General features: G+C 39.9%; 1 protein-coding gene across 5 annotated transcripts in view; it reads right to left on the reverse strand.

Moving 5' to 3' along the window:
* PPARG (peroxisome proliferator activated receptor gamma) overlaps positions 1 to 23,887 on the reverse strand; it is an 83,013-nt gene that overhangs the window by 56,023 nt on the left and 3,103 nt on the right. The window lies entirely within an intron of this gene.

A 23,887-nucleotide genomic window follows, 5' to 3' on the forward strand; every position in this document is an offset into this window, starting at 1 on the left:
GTCTTGTCTGTTATTCTTGTAAGCCATGCATTTTGAAAAGATATTGGTCACATGGCATTCAGGAGACAATCTTTTATTTTCACTTGATGCTCTTCAAAATGTCAAATATTGGCAGAAGCAAGTTGGCACAAAAAATGCAAACCTGATCTATTCATTAATGAAATCTGACTCTGATTTGGAAAGTCTAACTTGCTGACATGGTTTATAAGACTAGGAACAGTAATTTAAATGTTAACTCAGTGTGCAACTGCTATGAACAAAAGGCTGTAAGAAGGGAAGTAAAATAAAACTGTTGATGAAAGAAGATCCTTAACAGAATTCTATGGTGGGATCAACATTGCATTATGTATGGTCATGTTAAAAAGGATTTTACCGAGTTTTAAAAGGGGTAAAAAGGGTCAGTTGAAATCATTAGAATTATAAGAAAAGATAAAATTGGGCATCTTTGGGTCAAAATAGACAAAGGGAAACAAGATTAGAGATACAGACTCATGTGTGACACAGGTAACATGGAGAAAGAAATAAAGGTTTTCTCCATCACAATCAAGCAGTAATAGCAACAGCAGCCCATTTGAATAGTTTGAAACAGGGCTCTGGACAGATTTATGTGTCCAGGTCATTAATATCTATCAATGTCAGTGGATGTTTACTACCTTCTACAGGCTTTCTGTATAGATTGCTGGGAAGTGACTGTGCAAGACGGCTATCATTCTTCAGCAGCTTCCCAAATGCATCCAGTTGGCTACATGACGCTAAACTAGAATGTCCTTGATCAGGGGTAGTCAACCTTTTTATACCTACCGCCCACTTTTGTATCTCTGTTAGTAGTAAAATTTTCTAACCGCCCACCAGTTCCACAGTAATGGTGATTTATAAAGTAGGGAAATAACTTTACTTTATAAAATTTATAAAGCAGAGTTATAGCAAGTTAAAGCATATAATAATAATTACTTACCAAACACGACGAGTTGTGTTTCTACCAAACAGTTCTACTTTGGTTTCATCTGACCATATGACATTCTCCCAGTCCTCTTCTGGATCATCCAAATGCTGTCTAGCAAACTTCAGACGGGCCCGGACATGTACTGGCTTAAGCAGGGGGACACTTCTGGCACTGCAGGATCTGAGTCCCTGGCAGCGTAGTGTGTTACTGATGGTTGCCTTTGTTACATTGGTCCCAGCTGTCTGCAGGTCATTCACTAGGTCCCCCTGTGTGGTTCTGGGATTTTTGCTCACCGTTCTTGTGATCATGTTGACCCCACGGGGTGAGATCTTGCATGGAGCCTCAGATCGAGGGAGATTATCAGTGGTCTTGTATGTCTTCCATTTTCTAATTATTGCTCCCACAGTTGATTTCTTCACACCAAGCTGCTTGCCTATTGCAGATTCAGTCTTCCCAGCCTGGTGCAGGTCTACAATTTTGTTTCTGGTGTCCTTTGACAACTCTTTGTTCTTCACCATAGTGGAGTTTGGAGTGTGACTGTTTGAGGTTGTGGACAGGTGTCTTTTATACTGATAACAAGTTCAAACAGGTGCCATTAATACAGGTAATGAGTGGAGGACAGAGGAGCCTCTTAAAGAAGAAGTTACAGGTCTGTGAGAGCCAGAAATCTTGCTTGTTTGTAGGTGACCACATACTTATTTTCCACCATAATTTGCAAATAAATTCTTTCCAAATCAGACAATGTGATTGTCTGGATTTGTTTTCTCGTTTTGTCTCTCATAGTTGAGGTCTACCTATGATGACAATTACAGGCCTCTCTCATCTTTTTAAGTGGGAGAACTTGCACAATTGGTAGCTGACTAAATACTTTTTTGCCCCACTGTAGAAACAGGAAGTCTGATGAAATTACATTTAATTAATTAAATTATTAATAAGATCCCTGATGCTGATGCTGCGAAACTAAATACTGGATATCTGGCTCAATTTTTGTAAGGAACAAACGAAGGTCTCCTCTTTCGGAAATATTCAGGCGGTTTCTTTCTTTGGTCATAATATGATTAACAGCACTAAAGCCTGATTCCACAAGATATGAGGTAGGGAAAGGTATCAATAAACTGAATATCATTTTCCACATATTTGGATATAAGGCAGGCATTTTTTTACTTTGCCATAGGTTTTCATATCCACCACTTTCAAATTTATGTTTACTTTCTTCATCATATCTAATTTCTAACAGTTCTTCTTGGCAAGTTATATCAGCCTCTTCAATATTTGCGGTAAAAGGATTTTTCATCCAGTCATACACCTTCAATTTCAAAATATCTTCAAATCGTTTTTCCGTGTCCAATTTAAGTCCTGGGCAAGCAGGAATGAAGAGAAAGCCTTTATGGCCTCTACCTTGGTATTGAGGGAATGCCCAGTGGTTTGCCCCCGATCCGTGCCTGTCACAGCAGGATGAAGAGAGAGCCTGGTTTTTGTCAAAGATGCCTGAAACCTCTATGACTGAGGGCTCTGTGCGGCTCTCAAAATGGCGGCCGCACCAAAATTAGCGGCCGCTTGTATTTCGGCTGGGCCTTCCCAGCCATGAGGGGCTCTAAGAGGAAGCTTGTTGTTCGTTGTGCCTTTAATTTCCACCCCCCCCCGAAGCCGAAAATGAGGTACTTGCAGTTTTATCTCGTTGCGCAGCCTCTGCTGTGATCTGGATCGTTGAGAAAGTTGACGGGAGCCTCGCGATGATGGCGCGCTTCAGCGAGGCTCTCTGGCCTCCGAGAGCTCCGTGGGGGGTCGCACAGCTGAGGCTAACACCCCGCGCCTGCTGGAAAGCTCTGTGAGCCGATCAGAGGGCTCAATGGATCCAAAAATTTAAACGGCTCGATTGAATCCCTACCGCCCACCAAAAAAGCTGGAACGCCCACTAGTGGGCGGTAGGGACCAGGTTGACTACCACTGTGATGGATTCAGCACAGTTCCCATATTGCCAGAGGGCAACAAAGCAGGGTACTGAAGGAATGCGGAAGGGTATCATCTGGCATAGCGATGCTATTTAGTAACCTTATGAAGATTTAAGAAATACCCAAACACATGACAGAAGGATCAGAATGGGACTTGCAGGTTAATTTGTTGATGAGTAAAAGCAATAATGCTTTACTTCCTTACTGGCTGCATTTGGAACAGTCACAGTCCAGAGAAGCACGTCTAAAAGTATTCTTTTCTTTACATGCTCTAGCTCCTATCATGGTCATTTGCATAATTTTTCCAGGAAGGGTGTATAGGTGTAGGAAACTGCAACATAGAGCATGGTTGCCACAATATGGATAGCTAAAACACTGGTCTTTGCTTCTCTATTGGATATTTTTTGGCTGCGCCTTCTGTAACAATAATAATTGTCTACAAAAGACATTCCTTTAACCTGCTTGATCCTGAGTCAGAGTCAAATCTGTTTAGCTCAGTAATGTCTACAAAGAACTGGAGCAGTTCTTTGAGGTTTCAAATGAAAAATTTTCATTTTCATACTCTACCTAGAAAGATCAAGGATTAAACACCTTAGACTTTCTGCATACAAAGAAAGGCTCTGCAACATTATCACAATTTTCCTTCAGTCCTGGGAACATTATAAGATATTGTTTGAGATATGAGCTTTTCACATGATGTCTGTGGAACCCCAGGGTTCCATGAGAATTGCATGAGGGTTCCAGTGGTGGGATTCAGCCAGTTCACACCACTTCGGCAGAACTGGTAGCTAATTTTTTGTTGCCCAGGCCCAGAATGGACTTCCGGAAGCAGTATCCACACAGAGAACTGGTTGTTCACATATTTGAATCCCACCACTGGAGGGTTCCATGAGAGACTAAAAGAAAAAAAAAAGAGTTTACTTGAATGCAGTCATGCATCCAAAGCAAATTTTCTAAGGCAGAGATCTCCAACCTTTCTGGCTCGGTGGACCACTGGCAGCAGCGGAGGCAGCAGAGGGGAGAGAGGGAATGGTTTCACGCACGTGCGTTGCTTTCACAAATGCCGCTTTGGGCGCGCACTCACCCACCACTTCCACAGCCAGGTTCCGAATGGGCTGTGGCCTGGTACCGAGCCACAGCCAGGGATTGGGGACCCCTGTTCTAAGGAAAAGCAACCACATTCCAATCATTGAGCATTGATTTGTTAGAAGAAACCATCCAAATAATTGTGGAATATTAGGTTTAATTTTAGTAGACTAGAAATAATAATAGTTAATTACAATTAACAATTTATTTTTATACAGAGGAACCTTCTGGAACAGTAATGTGTACCTATTTTTGTAAAATTTAAATACCTTTAATATATAAATATGCATACATAAATTATAATAAATAGCTTATACATTTTAAAAAAATAAAAAATAAGTTTGCAAATAAACCAGGAAAATGGGTAGTATATAAATTACAAAAAGGAAAATAGGATATTGAAATTACAAGACAGAGATACTCTATCAATGGACAACACAGCCATACAAAAAGCATTTCATTATTGAATATTATTCCCACTGTATAAAGGAAATGACATCTTTATAGAAAATAGATGAATATTTAAAGAAATAAAATTTACTCAGGATTACAGAGAAGCAGAGACCTACAATAATAATAATGATAATAATAATAATAGTAATAATTACATGGATGATCTGAAGCTATATGGAAAAACATCATCTGAAATAGAATCGCTGCTCAACACTGTCCGTATATATAGCCAAGATATTGTTATGGAGTTTGGCTTGGACAAATGTTCCACACTTACTATCAAACAAGGAAAAGTAGTGAAAACTGAAGGAATCAAGATGCCCCACGAAAATAACATTAAGAGTCTGGATGAGGAAGATTACTACAAATACTTGGGTATCCTTCAAGCTGACAACATCAAGCACACTGAAGTCAAGAAAAAGATTAGAGGTGAATACATCAAAAGAGTGAAGAAGATCTTAAAGTCCAAACTCAATGGAGGAAATACCATAAAGGCAATCAACACCTGGGCAATTCCAGTCATTAGGTACACAGCTGGAATAGTGGACTGGACTCAAGCAGAACTAAAAGCAACGGATAGGAAGACCAGAAAAATAATGACAATGAATCATGCCCTTCATCCATGCAGTAGACTTTATCTACCAAGGCTAATAGGTGGGTGTGGAATGCTACAAGTACATCAGATGGTTGAAGAAGAAAAAATGGCTTTGGAAGAATATCTGAAGAACATTGATGAAGATGCACTGAAATTAGTATATCAGGAAGGCTTACTAACTATTGGAGAGATCAAACTGGCCTATAAGAAAGACCAAATGAAGAACAGAATAGAGGCATGGGAAGACAAAGCACTACATGGCCAGTACATTAAAAAAATAGCTGGGAAAGCAGATAATAACAAGACCTGGCAATGGCTAAGAGCAGGAAAATTGAAGAGACCGAGGGACTAATTCTGGCTGCACAAGACCAAGCCTTAAGGACAAATGCATATAAAGTCAAAATTGAGAAGACAGCAACAGACAGTAAGTGCCGCCTATGCAAAGAAGCTGAAGAAACAGTGGACCACCTGGTAAGCTGTTGCAAGAAGATTGCACAGACTGACTACAAGCAGCGGCATGACAAAGTAGCAACAATGGTGCATTGGAAGATCTGCAAAAAATATCATTTGCCTGTAAGCAAAAACTGGTGGGATCATAAAATAGAGAAAGTCATAGAAAATGATAAAATTAAACTGCTCTGGGACTTCAGAATTCAAACAGACAAGCACCTGCAACATAACACCCCAGACTTAACAATTGTCGATAAGAAAGACAAAAAAGTCTGGATAGTGGACGTGGCAGTGCCTGGAGACAACAGAATAGAAGAGAAAGAACTGGAGAAGATAACAAAATACAAAGACCTACAAATAGAAATAGAAAGACTGTGTCAGACCCAGTGTAAAAGAACCTTGACTAAGCAGGCGGTGACGCTGCGGAGAAGGCTCGGCGATGCGGCGAGGCAGATGGGCGGCGCTAGAGATGCCGACGCTCAGCTGATGACGTCTCGCCTGCGGCGCGCGCCTAAAGACGGATTTGGGCTGCCGTGCGTTAGAGGAACAACTGTGATAGGCTGCCGACGCCCAGTTAACGATATTCTACATGCAACGCGCGTCTAAAGAGGATTGAGCTGAATTAACTGCTTAACCGCTTGAATTGAATTAACGGGGATGCTGGGTCTGACAGACATGAGGGTGTGGCGAGGGTGGAGTGGTGACTGGTAATTGGGGCGTACACTATGGGTGTGGTGGCGGGGCTTATTTAATACGCCGGAGTGGGAGGTTTCCCAGGGCTGACTTTCTCTTCAACTGAGCAACATAATAAAGTCTGAAACTCTGTTGAATCCTGCATCGTTCCTAATTCTTGGGATCAGTTGCCTATAGTTAGGACGAGCTTACATTAAGTCAGCCCTCATCCTAGTTACATTAATTATTCTAACACCTGGTACTCGCCAGGAACAAGGGGCTATGGCAGAGGGAACGCAGGGAGAGGACCCTGTCATGGCCGAAGACTCGGAGGAGTCCGGTGAACAGCTGGAGGGCCTGGCGGTGAACGACACGGGGGAGGAGCCAACGGTGGTTCGACGGAAGGAGAAAATATGTGCCCCCGTAGTTGAGGCTCCAAACACCCGACAGCAACGTCCAGTGGATACGGGGGGCGAATGGTGGTTTAGCCCACCGCTGGGGCTCCCCGAGGATGGTCGTGGACGGCGGTTGGCGCCAAGCTTTACCGGTTGGAGGGAACGCCGGGTCACTGGAAATCATGAGGAGGAATGGAGCTGCTCCACAGCCCCGGGGCAGTACACGCTGGATGTCCTTAGAGACCAGTTTGGGGAACGTATATACCCCCCTACTATACATAGCCCTGGCAAGGAGAGCCGACCCTACACCTCTCAATTCCGGTTGTCCAGCACAGAACTTAACCTGCACCCGGACGACCAGTTCACGCTGCGGGAACCTACCACAAGGCAGGTGGGACCGGAGCATACACGTTATGGAATGGGGGTGAGGGGACTAGGGAGCAGGCCGGCAGACCCAGATGACATGGGCGCAGGACCCACGGGGGGAGGAGCAGGGACTCGCCCTAGACCATCCCCGGCGGCTGGTCGGTATGGGGGACAGGTGCCACCTCCATGGCCTCAGAATATGGTGTGGAACCCTCCCCCTATAACGCTTACATTTGATGGGGACCCAGATCGCCTGGCAGTCTTTCTCAGTCATGTACTGAACCATCTAGACCGCTATTCCACCTTGTATTCATCCAATTGGTCGATGGTGGTCGCAGTTACGTCGAGCCTGCAGGGAGAGGCGGCTGCATGGGCAGCTGATCTTTATAGCGACCAGGCCAGAGAACTAGCTGATGTGGGGCTCTTCCTGGATGCGTTAAGAACTAGGTTTGAAGATCCAACCCGCTTACAGTGGGCGGAGGCCCAACTAGTGGGCCTGCGACAAAGAGGGAGACCGGCAAAAGAATACATCCGTGAGTTCCAGAAATTAGCGGGGAGACTGCGATCGTGGCCGGATCGTTTAATGGTCCACCACTTTCGGAATGGCTTGGATAACGAGATACGCCGGGCATGTATAGTGAGAGGGATAGGGGGGCGTCTGTCCGATTGGTTTAAAGCTGCAATGGAACTGGACATCGGGTTGAGGGAGCATACCGGTGGACGTGACAACAAACTACCATCCCGCCGGGGCCAGGACCCACTCACAGGCCATATGGTCCAGGCCACACCGGATGCAATGCGCTCAAAGACAACTTTTAGGTGTTTCCGCTGTAACCGACCAGGACACCGAGCAGCAGAGTGCGGACTACCGGCAGTACTAGGGACACCAACAGCGATCGGCAAGCCAGGTTCCACACCGCAGAAAATGATGGAGAAGTCCCGGATAGCCCACCAAGCGGGACAGACACCGATACAGCCGGCTTCCGATGATCATTCCCCCATGTTACAGAAATACGAAGAAGACGACCCTATAGAAGATTCAATGGTGAGTGAACCAATCGCCCCATTCACCATTCCAGTAACTCTTACGAGCCCAATCACTGGGGAAGCAAGGTCCTTTCAGGCATTGCTTGATACCGGATGTACCCGATGTTTAATTAATAGGGAGGTAGTACAACAGATGGGGATCAGGGTCACTCGGCTAAAATCCCCAATTCGGTTTGAGCAAGTGGATGGTTCACTGCTAGGGGGAGCTCCAACCACGTTGGTGACCGAACCAATCAGGATGGATGTAGGTGGTCATTGGGAGGTTATCCGATTCGTCGTGGTCCCTTCCATGACCGAACCTCTCATTCTTGGTTTGGCCTGGTTGGATAAATGGACACCAATCATCTGGTGGGAGGATGGGTCTCGACGATTGCGGTTGCCCGTGGGTCCTCAGCCACCACCCACACCTGATTACGGTGGAGATAAAGGGCTGGGTGCTGTAGACCCAATACCGGAAGGGGACGGACCCGGATACCCGTCAGTCTACAACGACCTGGCAGCAGTCTTTAGCGAACATGAATGCGATACTCTACCACCCCATAGGGTAACGGATTGCGCCATCGAACTCATTCCCGGGACAAAGTTGCCTAAGCCCAGAATGTACCCCATGACATTCACTGAGCTAAAGGAAATGAGGGAGTATATCGATAAAAACCTGGCTAGGGGTTTTATAGAGCCGGCTCGCTCTAAAATAGCAGCACCCGTAATATTCCATGAAAAAAAGGACGGAGGACTGCGGCTATGTGTAGATTTCAGAGGACTGAACGCGGTATGTATAGAACCCATTTACCCGTTGCCTCTCATGAAAGACCTCCTTGCCCATTTGGCTACTGGCAAGATTTTCACAAAATTAGATCTTCGGGAGGCATATTATAGAATACGAATACGGGAAGGAGATGAGTGGAAGACCACTTTTAACTGTCCCTTAGGGAGTTATCAGTTCAAGGTGATGCCTTTTGGTCTACAGGGAGCCCCGGCTGTGTTCATGCAGTTAATAAACGAAGTCTTGCATGACCATCTTTATAGGGGTGTACTAGTATACTTAGATGATATACTTATATACTCAAGTACAATGGAGGACCACATACAATTAGTTCGAACGGTGTTGAAAAAATTACTAGATTCCAAACTATACTGTAAAGTGTCAAAATGTGAATTCCACAAAGACCGTATTGATTACTTGGGATTCCGGGTTTCGGCGATGGGAATAGAAATGGATCCCAATAAGATACGCAGTGTACTGGAATGGCAAGCCCCAAGGACTCGTTGCCAATTACAACAGTTTCTGGGGTTCGCTAATTTTTATCGTCAGTTTATACCATCCTTTGCTGATGTGGCCCTACCATTGACTCAGTTGTTACGTACCAAACACAATACTGGTAAACCCCGACCAAAACAACCGCTGGAATGGACTATGGCCTGCCAACAGGCCTTTGAGACATTAAAAAGCCTGTTTGCGCAGGGGCCGTTATTGGCACATCCTGACCCGGACAAGCCCTTCATCGTACAAGCGGACGCTAGCGACGTAGCCGTTGGTGCCATTCTATTGCAACGTAGTGAGAAGAATATACTACAACCGTGTGCCTACACGTCCAAAAAATTCACTGAAACGGAACGACGCTGGGCGGTGTGGGAAAAAGAAGCATTTGCAGTGAAATGGGCATTATCCACTTGGCGCCATCTGTTGGAAGGGGCTCAACATCCCTTCGAGGTCTGGACAGATCATCAAAACTTAACAGTGCTTCAAACACCAAGGAAATTAGCGCCTAAACACGTCCGATGGGCGCAGTACTTTCAACGCTTCAAATTCAATTTAAAAGTTGTTCCGGGTGGAAAGAACTTCCTAGCGGACGCACTCTCCCGAATGCCCCAATATGACAGCAAACGGGAACAGGTGATCCAGGCTGTCATACCTCAGTGTAATGGGGAGTCCGAAAAGGCAGATGTGTGTACAAAGTTAGCAACCTTTGAGGAAGAAATAAAGGCAGCTTTAGTAACCGATCCTTGGCTATCAGCGAATCCAGGGATATTGACCCATCGTAATGGCTTGGCCTGGTATGGCGATAAATTGTATATACCTCAGGAAGTACGCAACCGGGTATACCATCAATGTCATGATTCCAAAGTAGCAGGTCACTTTGGTTTTGTGAAAACGCTACATCTAGCAAGAAGGCAATTTTGGTGGCCAAGTTTAAGAAAAGACATTGAAACATATGTAAAGGACTGTAAAGTTTGTGCCCAGGCGAAAGTAATACCTAAAAAGCCAATGGGATTGTTACAGTCAGTGTCTGATCCGATACGACCATGGCAAGACATTGGCATGGACTTCCTGGTGGAGTTACCTAACGTAAAAGGTTACACTGTCATATGGACGGTGATAGACTTGTTTTCGAAACAGGCCCATTTTATACCCTGCAAGGGGCTGCCGTCTGCAGCGCAACTAGCGAAGCTATTTGTACAGCACGTTTATCGTATACATGGAGCTCCTCGACGGGTTATATCAGACCGCGGGGTTCAATTCACAGCTCGATTCTGGCGTCGATTTCTGGCCTGTATTGGAACTACTCAAGGATTGAGCTCGGCATACCATCCATGTACCAACGGGGCAGCGGAACGGGCCAATGCGGCAGTGTCACGATACCTACGTTGCTATGTCTCTCATCAACATACGGATTGGATGGAATATATACCCTTTGCCGAACTAGCTTACAACAATGCAGTGCATAAAAGTACCGGCTTAACCCCCTTTCAGGTGGTATATGGCTACGATCTAAATCCCGTACCAGGTTGTGAATCACTGGCATCCCTGGCCAAGAAGCCAGGGAACTGGATGTCCCGTGCTAACCAAGTATGGCATACAGTAAAGAAAGCGCTGATACAGGCGGGACAAACAGCCAAGGAACAAGCAGATAAAGGCCGTAGAATGTCAACCCGGTTCCGAATAGGTGATCAGGTATATCTCTCGACCAAATACCTTAAGTTACAGGTACCCTGCAAGAAGTTGGCGCCGAAATACGTGGGTCCATTTCGCATAATACGAATCATTAATCCTGTCACAGTACAACTCCAACTGCCGGCCTTCCTTGGTAGAATACATCCGGTTTTCCACGTGAGTCTGTTGAAACCGATAGAGAGGAGTACTCATACAGATCCTCCTGGACCTATCGCTCCGGGACAGTATGAGATACAGGATGTCGTGGACTCACGATGGCGGGGGGGCAAAATATACTACCTGATAGTATGGAAAGGATATCCCCTATCCGATGCTTCGTGGGTGCAGAGTAAAAAGGTTTTCGCTCCGGGGCTGCTCCGAAAATACCATAAACTATGGCCACATAAACCGAAACCGAATGAGAGAGGGGGGGGTTAGATGATATGTAAATATCATTAACTAAACGATGCTTTAACCTGTAATATTCTGTTCTAGGGGACCCCGTGGTGAGGGGGGGCCGAATGTCAGACCCAGTGTAAAAGAACCTTGACTAAGCAGGCGGTGACGCTGCGGAGAAGGCTCGGCGATGCGGCGAGGCAGATGGGCGGCGCTAGAGATGCCGACGCTCAGCTGATGACGTCTCGCCTGCGGCGCGCGCCTAAAGACGGATTTGGGCTGCCGTGCGTTAGAGGAACAACTGTGATAGGCTGCCGACGCCCAGTTAACGATATTCTACATGCAACGCGCGTCTAAAGAGGATTGAGCTGAATTAACTGCTTAACCGCTTGAATTGAATTAACGGGGATGCTGGGTCTGACAGACATGAGGGTGTGGCGAGGGTGGAGTGGTGACTGGTAATTGGGGCGTACACCATGGGTGTGGTGGCGGGGCTTATTTAATACGCCGGAGTGGGAGGTTTCCCAGGGCTGACTTTCTCTTCAACTGAGCAACATAATAAAGTCTGAAACTCTGTTGAATCCTGCATCGTTCCTAATTCTTGGGATCAGTTGCCTATAGTTAGGACGAGCTTACAGACTGTGGCAAAAGCAAGCAAGGGTAGTACCAATAGTGATAGGCTCCTTGGGTGCAATCCCAAAACAACTGGAGCACCACTTGAACACAATTGGCATTGACAAATTCGCTATTAGTCAATTGCAAAAGGCGGCCTTACTAGGAACTGCTTCCATCCTGTGACGATATCTGTAATACCATCAAACATCCACATCTGCCTATCCCAGGTCCTGGGTAAGGACTCGATAGTAGACAAAATGCCAAATCCAGTCTGAACATCTGGCTGACTGTGCGATGATCCATAATAATGATGATGATGATGATGATGATGATTATGATGATGATAATAATAATAATAATAATAATAATAATAATAATAATAATGGAAATTTCTGAAGCCATAAAAAAAGATTAAACCAGGAAAGGTGCCTGGACATATGGATTAAGAAATGTTTTGAGGATGAACTTTTACAACCTTTACAAAACATGATAAAGTCTATCCTATAGGGAAGAAAATTGCCAGAGAATTGGAAAGAAGCCAGAGACATATATTATACTATCTATCTAAAGAGGGATAAGATTTGACTTTAACAGGAAAGTATAGGCCAATATCATTATTGAATAATGACTACAAGTTGTTCACAATTATTCTTTCTGATAGACTGAAAATAATTTTGCAAGAATTTATTCATGAGGGTTTTTAAAAATCTAAAATACAGTTAAAGGATAATATTAGAAATTTGGATATTGTGGAATACTTGGAGCAATACAATGACCAACAAGCCGTGATGCAGAGAATGCCTTTCGCGATTGAATTGTTCAAAGTTCGGGAAGAAATGAATTTTGTACAGAACTTTATAAAACAGGTAAATATATTTCTATATTTCACAGAAAGCAAAAATAATTGTTAGTGGGCATATAACAAAACCCTGTGTGATACAAAAAGAAACAAGACAGGAATGCCCACTGTCTCCGCTTATTTATTCTGGTTCTTCAAATACTGAATAGATACAGAACAAGATGAGAGGATTGTGGGATTAAATCAAAACTTTGTAAGTTAATGGTTTTTGTAGATGACTTAGTGTTGATTCTGGACAATACTTTAAATGAAATTGAAATATTAATGAGCAAATTAAAAGAAGGTGGTGTATTAGCAGGTTTCAAGATGCATAAAGAAAAGATGAAGATATTACCCCAATATATGTATGTATGTATATACGTATGTACGTACGTATGTATATGTATGTATGTGTATATATATATATATATATATATATATATATATATATATATATATATATATATATATGGATCTCTATCTCTATCTATCTATCTATCTATCTATCTATCTATCTATCTATCTATCTATCTATCTATCTATCAATTTGCGTGTTAGTGGAAAAAACCACAAGTTAAATATAAAGGGTTACTAGATGCAAAGGAAAGAGGAGGATTTGAAATTGCATTTTTTGCAATTTTTGTTTGATTTTGATAAAGGAGGATGGATGTTGCTGAGAAACAGAAGGCTTTTTGAGTTAAAAGGACATGACCTGAGAATTTTTATGGCATGGGTATTTGTGATAAAGCCAAGGTTAATGTGGATTTTAAAAATCATTATGTTAGACGTACCATGTTGAGAATATGAAATAAATACAAATCCAAGTTTTGTCTAAAAACACCTTTGTGGCTCTCAGAACAAGAAGCATTTTATAGACAAGAAATAATAGGTAAACAGAAAAGCTAACTTACTGTAAGATACTAGATTTCTGTCAAGGGAAATATAAAATTAATTCAAAAAATAATAAGTAGAAGAGGAACATAGTGTCAAAGTTCTCTTATTTCCAATTATTAATTTAAAATAGACAAAATAATTTATGGTTCTGACCATTGTAAAACTGAGTTTAAACCAGAATTGTGCACAAATGGTGAACATGTAATTGCTAGAAAGTATAAACGTTTATTGAAATTTCAAACAGAAGAAGAGCAAGTGAAGGCAAATCTGAACTGGATTATAAGCTACAGGAAGGTGGTGCAGAGAGTGGTGAGGATGGCTGAAAAGATCATTGGCAGTTCCCTCCCTCCCATCCAGGACATAGCACAGAAGCGTTGTTTGTGCAGGGTCGGTAAAATTGTCTGGGACACTACACATCCTCTTCACGATCTGATTTCCTTGTTACCTTCAGAGAGGAGGCTCCGTGGTATCTGAAGCAGAACATCCAGATTCAGCCACAGTTTCGTTCCATAAAGTATAAACCTTGTGAACTTTCAAGCTTTCTCCTTCCATTATATATTCAAGATGGACATTGTTTAATATTCATATGTTATGTATATGTAGGAGTGTAGGTCTATACATACAGTATGTTGCATATAGTATGTTTAAGTGTGTGTCATGTATGCGTTCACTTTGAGAGTGGGCAACTAAATTTCATTTTTTATATGTGTCGTCGTGTCCACAGTAAAAATGACAATAAAGGTTATCTCATCTCATCTACAATGGCACTGAAAAGGAGGACTTATGACCAGTTTTCACACTTACGACCTTTGTAGTGTCTCCATTCAGACGCTTGGCAACTGGCTGATATTTATGGCAGTCGCAGTGTCCCAGGATCATGTGATCTTCTTTTGTGACTTCTGATAAGCAAAGTCAATGGGGAAGACAGGTTCACTTAAAAACCGTTTTACTAACTTAACAACTGCAATGATTCACTTAAAAAACTGTGGCAAGGAAGGTCGTAAAATGGGGCAAAATTCACTTAACTGTTTCCCTTAGCAACAAAAATGTTGGGCTTAATTGTGGTTGTAAGTTGAGAACTACTTGTATATCCATTTCACTCTCTCCATATAAATTGATCCAAGCTGGAAAACAGAAGCTGCAATTTTTACCAACAACAGATTGTTATTGCCATATAAACAAATGGTCATTATGAAGTCAAACAGAAGCAGCAAGTTCTTTTTCATTAAGAAAAATAAAATGTTTAAATAAAACTTTATCTAAACTGCCTAATTATGTGATCAGTTTGAAATTTAAACAAGGCTATCCCCAAAAAATGAAGTGATTTTGAATCTTCAGGAAGACTTAGTTGGTAAGGCAAGACAAGAACCAATGGATGGAAAGTACTGTAATCAAGGAGAGAAGCAACCTAGAATTCAGGAGAAATTTCCTAACAGTGAGAACAATCAACCAGTGGAATACCTGGCCTTCAGAAGTTGTGGGTGCCCTATCACTGGAGGCTTTCAAGAGATTGATATAACTTCTCCTTGCTCATGGAGGGGGTTGGACTAGATGACCTCCAAGGTACCTTCCAACTCTGTTATTCTATATTCCCTATTTACATGTTCAAAAAGTAAAAAAATATATACTCATGAACAGAATGAACAGAAAGATGACAGGCTGACATCTACGTAGCATCAGAATTATCAAAACTAACTTCAAATACATCCCCTTGGCTGTTAACCTATCATTCAACATCTCCACAGAGCTATCATTCAACATCTCCACAGCCACAGCTTATTCACATCTGTGGAATGAGGAGTAGCAGCAAAAACAAAAAAATAAATTGGCAGCGACCAATTTATTATGGCATAAATTGCTATTTGTAAGATCCTACAAGACTTTCTGTTACTGTTATTGTCGTAGTTTGATTTCAGCATAACTTTACTAGTATATATGGACTAGGAATTATATTACAGGTTATCTCATACTGAAAGTCAGTGCATGGTTTAACATTGTCCTTATTTAATCCGAGTCCGTTAAAATGTTTTGTCTACCCTTGTTACAGATTGTAACAGGGGCAGTGAATGTTTGGGCTTATATGCACAGCACAAATTAGCGAAAGGAAGGAAGGGAAAAAATGGAATAAGTACAGGCATGTACAGACTTCTCCAACTTGCAAACCTTGCTTCAGAATTATTACAAAGAAGCACTGGTGGATTCACAATGCAATCCAATGCTGAAAACCTTAATTTTGTCTTCTTCAGTTAAATCCTGAGAACATGGACTAAGAATTAAAAATTAACAGCTAATTCTATTGTGATGTTATTTTTTAATAAAAAGTCTCCAAATAGATATCAGTTCAATAGAAGTATGTATGCAGTCTGTTGCCTGACACATATTGTATTTTTATTGTATTATGAGTAAAACTTTAGCTAATCATAGTTTCAGTTTATGTTCAAACTCAAATCAATAGCAAATCCCTAGCTTTCATTTTTAAAAAAGATTTAATCTCAAACCTAGGTTGCAAATGAGAAAAAAGTAGCATTACATGGTTGAAGGAAGTCAAGGAAGGTATTTGTTAGATTAATTTTCCCTTTTTTTCTGAAATAGACAATTTCAATAGATTATGAACAAGGCTATTAAACCAATTTTAAAACATTCTTTGGATGCCCTAGCTTGCAAATTAATAGAGAATTATGGAAGACTTCTTTATTTGGTGTTGCTTTCACTAGCGAGAAAACAGCAATCCCAAAACATTTTCTTTTCTGTAGAGGAAAGCAATCCCAAAACATTTTCCACCATATTAATCTGTATCCTTGCTTCACCATTAAACTTGTTTTATCTACTTGAATGTGAATCCTTCTCCTAGCAATCAGAAACATTTTCAGTTTATGCTTCTATCATAATGTTCATCAGAAAATTAGTCTAGTGTCACAAAATTCTTAACTTACCTTTACTTTGTTTTACAAAAACAATTTATGTGACATAGCTTGAACCCAACTCCATCCTAATATTCCCAAACTAAATACTGTAAATATTCCAAATACAGTGAATACAGAACATTTCTGCTAACTTTTCAAACTGCCCTGTGCATTCTTCCATATATAAAGATGACTTCCAATTTTAGGGAAATTCCATTTTATTTTTTTAATTATTTTTATTTATCAATCAAAACAAGATAATAATACATTTGAACCGACTTCTTAATGAAATGACTTTTACTTGAACTTTTGCCCACCAGACTGAGCATCCTGTCACTCAAAAGGGAATGGAAAGATGTGCACATGACTTTCACAACCACAAGGTTACATCACATTAAGGTTGAAACAGTGCATGAGGCATAGGGTGAGCTGTTTAATGTGACTTTGGTGACATTAGATAAACTGCCTCCATAGACAAAATATAGGAAATAAAAATAAATGGTCAGAAATGACATTTCCATTAAGGTTCATTCTAGCAATGTAAATTTTAATTATGTCCTATAAGACAGTTTACTACTTTAATACAGCAACTTCCAGATGTGCTGGATTCCAACATAAGCATAAGCAAGCCATTTGCTTTGTTGGAGATGATACAGCCCATTCCATCATGTCTAGAGACATCAGAGCTCCTTTAAAGTACGCCATAAAGAAAACTAATAGTCAAAAGATCACAGGATTTTATTCAGTGTTGAATTAATTTTAACATATTTTTAGAAGTAGAAAAGAATTCATATGTACTGATTATAACCTTTCAAATATTCTATATGGGGCTACCATTGATTTTAGGGTTCTGGAAGCTTCACCTAATGAGAATGAGGCAGTTACACTTCTGCTCCATCAACTATCTTGGTGACCAGTTTGCTTCCATGACCAATTCTTGGTGCTGGTTTTAACTTTTAAAATTCTACAGGCACGGGCTGGCTTATTTGGGGGATAGACTTCCTGATTGCATCTAGCCCACCCATCAGGTCTGGCTAGAGGGACATACTGCAAGTCCCATCTGCAAAAGAATTCCATCTCCCCGGACTTAGGAGATGGACTTTTCAGCCCATCATCCTTCTGGTGGTGAGGTTAGCCCCAAACTTAGACCTTCCAGAAAGCCCTCAAAATATGGTTCAGGGAAGCCAGGAGATCTCTTCGCAATAGGGAGTCTCATGTTGGGTATATTTTATATAATATTTTCCCCTTTATAATCTTATTTTATCCATATTTATTGTTTTAATTGGTTTGTAGAACATTTTTAATTGTTGGTTTTATTGTATCCCTTTGTGTGAGATAGGCGGCCATATAAATTTGGCAAATAAATAAACAGAATTCTTCTATTTTAACTTTTTTTTCAGTCTCAGCCATTGAAGTCTAAAATATAACATTTACATCTCAGATTCAAAGAAAGCTAGTTGTTCTTAAGTGCCACTGAAGAACCTATGGAATCAGTTAGCCCCAATTAACTGAAACGTTATTCATTGTAATAAACTCCAGTAGTTCTCTCATGTTCCCAAGTATAAGTAATTGGATTAATAAATATTAACAAATCAATGTTGCCTTTCTTTAAATCTCCTGATTGGGGTAATCAAAGTCCCTGCCCTTAGGAAGTAAAACCTGTTCTTCTGACCATTACTCCTTAATGACCAGCAAGTTTCCAAACCCTATAATTAACATTTTTCTCTGCATATTAGCTTGTTTGAAGTAACAAATAACACATCCCTGTGACATTAAAACTGAGGTATCTTTTGCTTAATTTAGTTACAGCAATATCCACAAAAAGTGTTTGAAGTGATAATTTATATAGAATACTTAGAAATTATAAAATGCAAATTATGTCCAAAAAGAATAATGTTCTTGTCAAGATGCTAAAGGAAGCCTTTGCCATACTGAATTCTCCTAAAATCTGTACCACAGCTTTGTTATCTTCAAAAAGCCAAATATAAGCAGAGATTCTCACCATCATTTTCAATTTTGGTTAAAAGCATCAGAGGTAAGAACGTCACTAGAACATTAGAGATCTGTGTCAGATGAAAAAACCAATTACCTGACTCTATTAACCTTCTCCTGATGTTCTTCTTGCACTATGTCTACTTTGTATGTTTTAGAGCTTAATCTAAAGCATTTATATTAAGGTACCTTTATTCAAAAATAAATCCCATTTGCAAACATTTAATATGCTTTTCTCCTGAATGGAATTCCAGCCTTCAGGGCCGTTTATATTTTCAGAAGAATCAAAATGATAGAATCCAAAGAAAGTGTTATCATTCCAAATAGAGAGATGTGTGTTTGGGATTACGCATGTCTGTCTGTTTTCCTATTATAAAAAAAAAACAACAACATACAATCCAACTACCTGCATAGCAAAATGGTAAAGCATGTTGACATTTTTAATGATTAAATGATTTTAAAGATTAAAGAAAAAGAATGTTCAACTTCTACAAGATTCTGTTTACAAGATGAAATGAAATAGCTGAAGAAAAAAGTTTTATCATGTTTAAACCTGGCCTTGCTTCCTGGAAAAAGAGTTGCTCAAGTGATAGTAACTAAAATATATAAGTAGCTGAATATTTTCTTGTTTAACAGGAATAAAGATCAAGAGCAATCTATAGTTGTTCCAGGCTTGGGAAAAGAAAAAAGAATCCTGACTCCTCGGGCTATTTGTTATCATAACCGCTTAGTTGTAAAATGGCATGAGGAAATGTATTTTTACTATCCTCAACAGCTAAGAGTATGTTCAAAAGTTCCAATGTTGCAGGCTGCAGTTAGATGTCCAACATACAACAGAGTCTCTGCTGAAAATATATTTTCCTGTGTTATTTAAGCTCTTTTACACTTCAGTTAGGAATATCGTAAGCAACACAATGCCTCTGGCCACCAAATCCTTTGCAGTCTTGATTAATCTGGGCATCAATCCACTGGTTTATTTTACTTTAATATTTTAGATCCTTTTAGTTAAATACAAGTAGATGAGAAGTTAGTATGTTCTCAAGAAAATTTATCATGGTTATTGTGGGTGAAGGCGAATAAAGTCCTGCCTTCTGAAAAAATGAAAATATCCACAACTGGCAGTCATTTTGTAAAGCAGGAAACCTCCCTACACCTGCTCTTATGTGAGGGTGCGCAAAGCATTCTTAAAATCCCAAGTGAGTCCACCAATCAAAAAGTTTCCTTACCCCATCACAAACTATTTTCATTCCTCAAAACCCATATTTAAAAAACTTTCAAATGATGGAATATTTGAACAGTGACATTCCTCACTAAACATTTTCATATTATATAAATATGGAAATAACTTATTGCATCCTTGCCTATAATGTTCTTTCTGCATGTTGATTTGTGAAGATATCTCTTAAAATGTAGCCTAAAGTTTTAGTTTAAAAATATGTGTGTGTGAAGCTTGGTGTACATAGGATATTAGAGGAAAGCAATGGTCTATATTTACAGTGACCATATTTTTTGGGAAAACATGAAGGACAAACATGAAAAGGGGCAAATCTGACAGAAGCTTGTAAGGATAAAAAAGTTAATTGTTTATGTTTAAAACTTTGATTTACAAGGGAAAATTCAAGAGCGAAATCTAGTAATACAAAGCATATATTCTAATAAAAATATCTAAAACCAAAGTATTTTATTTTTAAAATAAATTCTTAAAACCAAAAAGTTTACTTTAAAAAGACAATTCAATTCCTATATTTTTCACATCAATGTGAAAGACTGTGTATTAAGTGTTATCACTTGCATGCTGGCTGGGGAATTCTGGGAGTTGATGTCTACAAATCTTAAAGTTGCCAATTTTTGAAAAATCCTGGCTTATATGAAGTGGGTAAAACCACAGGTCACAAGAACCATTTGCTGTCTACAGAAATATTTAAAAGTGTAGATCACAAGTAGTCTACAACCACAACTGGAAACAAAATTTCTGTTGCTAAGCAAGGCAATAAAGTGAGTTGTGTGCAATTTTATGACCTTTTTGCCATGTTTATTAAATGAATCACTGCAGTTGTTAAGTGAATCTACTTTCCCCCATTAACTTTCCTTGTCGGAAGCTGGCTGGGAATGTCAGAAATGACGATCAAATGACCCTGGGACACTGCAACTGTTGTAAATCCAGGTGCCAAGTGCCCAAATTTTGTTCATGTGACCATGGGGATACTGCGATGGTTGTAAGTCCAAGGACCAGTCACAAGTCACTTTTTTCAATGCCGTTGTAACCTAGAACGGTCACAAAATGAATAGTTGTACATCAAGAACTACTTGTACACTGGAAAACTACGTGGTCCCTGATGATTTCTAGGAATTTAGCAAAATACAATAACATACCTTTAGAATCCTATCACTACAAAACAAACTAGAAAAGACAAAAAGTCGCAAGACTCTTCCTTTCAATACTGATTTAGGTGAAACACAGTTACAGCAGGGTTAAAATTTCTCTTCCTTTTAAATATGTCTGCTCAAATCCTCATATACCAAGCTGTTCTGAACTGTCTTATGAAGGAGAAAAATTTTCATTTTTCTTCCTGGGGAAACACTTCAAGCAGACCAAATGCAAGGGGGAAAAAACCTTCTCTAGCTCCCCATCTATATCTCCTAGAAGTTCTAGGATTACATTGTAGATTAAAAACTGATAATCCTGGCTGCATCCTGAAGTTTGATTTTATGAAACTCGGGTATCCAATATTTATTAAGGGAAGATATGCCAGGGCTAGGAAAGACTCCATCCAATCCTGTACATTAAAACATTAAAGCAGACACATAAGTAATCGCTGAGAGCTAAAGCCGAAAATCAGATAAACTGCAGGCTACGGCTAATTTGAATTCCTATTAGGGTATTGTACTCTGAAATTAACACAACTCTCAAATCATTGTTGCCATAATTGTAGATGCCAAAGTAATTTTGATGGCAATGTTTCATTTGAAATAGTAAATAAAAAGCAGATGGCTTTTTCAAAACTTCGATGTACTACACTGATGAGTTTTTCAAGAGTCATGCTTCTTTTTCTATTGAAGCTCAATTCACACCTCCAAATCATTGACTTGGCAATTTCAATATCAAATGATAGCTTCCACATCTGAAACAGCCGACACGGACCAATAATTACAAATAGATATAATCTAAGACGCAGTAAGTGAAAGCAGAACGGTGCCAAACAGTCCTTTTTTACTTAGAATTTCTTTCCCATTCCCTCCTTCCTTCCTTCAAATCCTGCTAATTTTCAACTAGTAAAACTGCAAATAGTTGTTGCTTTGTAAGGCGGGCCTATGATATTCACAGTATTAAATTCATAGACTTTGTTCTATGCAAATAATATGCTTAGACATAAGAGAATGAGGTGGCATTTGTATTTCTGGGGAGCATCAACAGTTTCTTTATTCCAACAGCTACTCACTCATATGCTGTCATGTACAATCTGCAGCTTGAAATAATGTAAGCTGGCTGGCAAAAATAAGATGTGACCTATGATTGCTAGATCTTTCTTAGTGAGTCTCATCCACAACACATTCTATAATGGTACAATCGTATAGCTATAAACAAGGACATTTTCTTAAAAAAAACAAAAAACCTGCATTTTCTTAGTAGTGCAATGGTTCAAATTGGTGCAATTTCTTAAGTGTTAATTATGAGTCATCAGCAAGGAAGCACTTATAGTACTGAATACAGTTTCAGATAAAAAGTCCAGCTAATCTAGCATTCTGGTCCCACATAGTCTAACCATGTATTTGTGAGAAGGTATTAGGCAGCATGTGAATAGCAATAGCACTAGCACTTAGATTTATATACCGCTTCACATTGCTTGCCAGCCCTCTCTAAGCAGTTTACAGAGTCAGCATATTGTCCACTCACCCCCAAACAATCTTGGTATCATTTTACCGACCTTGGAAGGATGGAAGGTTCAGTCAAGCTTGAGAAGGTGAGAATCAAACTGCAGAACTGCTGGAAGCCGGCAGTCAGCAGAACTAGCTGCAGTACTGCATTCTAACCACTGCACCACCACAGCTCCCTTTTGCTTATATCGCCTAGCCTAGGGGTAGGTAACCTTGGCTCTTTTATGACTCATGGACTTCAACTCCCAGAATTCCTGAGCCAGCATGGCTCAGCTTGGAAACCTCTCCCTTTCCCCTCAGCATGGCTGGCTCAGGAATTCTGGGAGTCCACGAGTCATAAAAGAGCCAAGGTTGCCTACCCCTGGCCTAGCCAATACTATGAAGAAGTATGTTGACAATACTTTACAGCCATCTTAACCAGTAGCTATGATAAATTTATAGTATCTCCCATGACTTTTTCTAGATCTCTTTGAAAACTGAGTTCATAGCTCTTACATCTTGTGTTAATTAATCATATAACTTTACGACAAAACTATATGAAAAAGCATTTCTTTTGATCGATTCTGAATTTTCCATCTTCAGGTTAATTTTAACATTTAAGACTCTTTCACCGCACCTTGCCTACAGTAATTGTAATTGTATCTATTCTATTCTATTCTATTCTATTCTATTCTATTCTATTCTATTCTATTCTATTCTATTCTATTCTATTCTATTCTATTCTGTCTTTATGAGATTCTCCCTTATTTTCTTCCTCATCCGAAAATGTCTTGAGTGCTCTGACTTCACTAATTCCAAGTATGGCTGTAGTATAGATTTTTATAAAAGAATTAAGATATTGCAGTTTTATTTTGAACTTATCCTAATTTCCAATATCAAAGCAGAGCAACAACACAGAAAACTATGTTTTATCAATCTATTCACCACAACCCTTATGCTGTATATTCATTATTACTCCTAATGCATACTTTAAGGAATCATATGACTGGCCATCCAAATACTTTTTGGTGGCAAATTGTTACTTCTAGATTGTTTAAAATTATAGCAGCACATAATCATCTGCAATATTGGCAAGCAAAACCTTTAAAACATAGGCCACAACCTATTTACTGGGAGTAAATGGATGTTATGAATTTTCTTGTCATATTTATTGCATTGTTTTCTTAGACACTCAAGGTAGTGCTTTTAACACTCTGCTCATTTTATTTTCATAATCAACCAGTGAAACAGATTGGGCTGATATTGTATTGGAGTAACTATATATGACTTCACTATTATAGATTTTGAATTGGTAGTTTATGGCAATTTATTAGCATCACTAATGACAAAAGGCTTTTTTTATATATACAAATATATGAAAAAAATATTGAGAAGAGGTATAAAATCTGACAGATATACTGAAAAGTCCAATCATTCATATAATGCATTTCATTTATTGAAAAACACTAGGTAAATATTAGTAAAATCAGAAGTTTTTCTATC

This window comes from Crotalus tigris, unplaced genomic scaffold (genome assembly GCF_016545835.1).
Source record: "Crotalus tigris isolate CLP2741 ecotype Arizona unplaced genomic scaffold, ASM1654583v1 scf7180000017781.746583, whole genome shotgun sequence".
In the NCBI taxonomy this organism is placed as follows: Eukaryota; Metazoa; Chordata; class Lepidosauria; order Squamata; family Viperidae; genus Crotalus; species Crotalus tigris.